This window comes from Schistocerca americana, unplaced genomic scaffold (genome assembly GCF_021461395.2).
Source record: "Schistocerca americana isolate TAMUIC-IGC-003095 unplaced genomic scaffold, iqSchAmer2.1 HiC_scaffold_303, whole genome shotgun sequence".
Classification (NCBI taxonomy): domain Eukaryota; kingdom Metazoa; phylum Arthropoda; class Insecta; order Orthoptera; family Acrididae; genus Schistocerca; species Schistocerca americana.
The window spans coordinates 150,001-152,500 of record NW_025726020.1 but is presented as its reverse complement, the minus strand read 5'-3'; the positions used below and the strand labels follow the sequence as shown (position 1 = coordinate 152,500).

Below are 2,500 nucleotides of genomic sequence, written 5' to 3'. Positions count from 1 at the left end.
GCGCCGCTGTTGGCTCGGGATGCTCTCGGGCGGAATAATCGCTCCCGTCAGCGGCGCTTCAGCTTTGGACAATTTCACGACCCGTCTTGAAACACGGACCAAGGAGTCTAACATGTGCGCGAGTCATTGGGCTGTACGAAACCTAAAGGCGTAATGAAAGTGAAGGTCTCGCCTTGCGCGGGCCGAGGGAGGATGGGGCTTCCCCGCCCTTCACGGGGCGGCGGCCTCCGCACTCCCGGGGCGTCTCGTCCTCATTGCGAGGTGAGGCGCACCTAGAGCGTACACGTTGGGACCCGAAAGATGGTGAACTATGCCTGGCCAGGACGAAGTCAGGGGAAACCCTGATGGAGGTCCGTAGCGATTCTGACGTGCAAATCGATCGTCGGAGCTGGGTATAGGGGCGAAAGACTAATCGAACCATCTAGTAGCTGGTTCCCTCCGAAGTTTCCCTCAGGATAGCTGGTGCTCGTACGAGTCTCATCCGGTAAAGCGAATGATTAGAGGCCTTGGGGCCGAAACGACCTCAACCTATTCTCAAACTTTAAATGGGTGAGATCTCCGGCTTGCTTGATATGCTGAAGCCGCGAGCAAACGACTCGGATCGGAGTGCCAAGTGGGCCACTTTTGGTAAGCAGAACTGGCGCTGTGGGATGAACCAAACGCCGAGTTAAGGCGCCCGAATCGACGCTCATGGGAAACCATGAAAGGCGTTGGTTGCTTAAGACAGCAGGACGGTGGCCATGGAAGTCGGAATCCGCTAAGGAGTGTGTAACAACTCACCTGCCGAAGCAACTAGCCCTGAAAATGGATGGCGCTGAAGCGTCGTGCCTATACTCGGCCGTCAGTCTGGCAGTCATGGCCGGTCCTTGCGGCCGGCCGCGAAGCCCTGACGAGTAGGAGGGTCGCGGCGGTGGGCGCAGAAGGGTCTGGGCGTGAGCCTGCCTGGAGCCGCCGTCGGTGCAGATCTTGGTGGTAGTAGCAAATACTCCAGCGAGGCCCTGGAGGGCTGACGCGGAGAAGGGTTTCGTGTGAACAGCCGTTGCACACGAGTCAGTCGATCCTAAGCCCTAGGAGAAATCCGATGTTGATGGGGGCCGTCATAGCATGATGCACTTTGTGCTGGCCCCCGTTGGGCGAAAGGGAATCCGGTTCCTATTCCGGAACCCGGCAGCGGAACCGATACAAGTCGGGCCCCTCTTTTAGAGATGCTCGTCGGGGTAACCCAAAAGGACCCGGAGACGCCGTCGGGAGATCGGGGAAGAGTTTTCTTTTCTGCATGAGCGTTCGAGTTCCCTGGAATCCTCTAGCAGGGAGATAGGGTTTGGAACGCGAAGAGCACCGCAGTTGCGGCGGTGTCCCGATCTTCCCCTCGGACCTTGAAAATCCGGGAGAGGGCCACGTGGAGGTGTCGCGCCGGTTCGTACCCATATCCGCAGCAGGTCTCCAAGGTGAAGAGCCTCTAGTCGATAGAATAATGTAGGTAAGGGAAGTCGGCAAATTGGATCCGTAACTTCGGGATAAGGATTGGCTCTGAGGATCGGGGCGTGTCGGGCTTGGTCGGGAAGTGGGTCAGCGCTAACGTGCCGGGCCTGGGCGAGGTGAGTGCCGTAGGGGTGCCGGTAAGTGCGGGCGTTTAGCGCGGGCGTGGTCTGCTCTCGCCGTTGGTTGGCCTCGTGCTGGCCGGCGGTGCAGGATGCGCGCGCCTGCGCGGCGTTCGCGCCCCGGTGCTTCAACCTGCGTGCAGGATCCGAGCTCGGTCCCGTGCCTTGGCCTCCCACGGATCTTCCTTGCTGCGAGGCCGCGTCCGCCTTAGCGTGCTCCTCCGGGGGCGCGCGGGTGCGCGGATTCTCTTCGGCCGCCATTCAACGATCAACTCAGAACTGGCACGGACTGGGGGAATCCGACTGTCTAATTAAAACAAAGCATTGCGATGGCCCTAGCGGGTGTTGACGCAATGTGATTTCTGCCCAGTGCTCTGAATGTCAACGTGAAGAAATTCAAGCAAGCGCGGGTAAACGGCGGGAGTAACTATGACTCTCTTAAGGATCCATTTTTTTAGTTGGGGGCAGTAACCAGAGAAAAAGTGGTGGCCCTTCCGCTGAAGGTGCCACCCCAACTCCCCCAGCACCTAGCCGGCCAACCGGCCGTGCCGAAAATCTTGTAACTTTTGCAGCTGTATACGCCTGTAGTGAGTGCCACCGCAGCTTCACCACCAAAAACGGTCTCGGGGTCCATCGCCGCCGCCAACACCTAGCGGCCACCAACGCGGAGATCGTCACGGAGAGGCATCGCGCGAGGTGGACGGAGGAAGAAGTCCTGTCGCTCGCCAAGGCAGAGGCCGAACTGTTCCTCGAGAGGGACGCCCGGTTCTTCTTTGTAAATCAAGAGCTCATCAGGATGTTCCCCGACCGAACGCTTGAGGCAATCAAGTGCCGACGGCGGCAAGCTGCCCACAAGCAGCTTGTCCGCCAATTCATGGAGGCGCTTGAGATCGGTCGGG

At 59.3% G+C, this 2,500-nt stretch overlaps 1 pseudogene; it reads left to right on the top strand.

Annotated features, from left to right (window-relative positions):
* The window catches only part of LOC124579240, a 7,707-nt pseudogene that overhangs the window by 840 nt on the left and 4,367 nt on the right, over nucleotides 1–2,500 (top strand).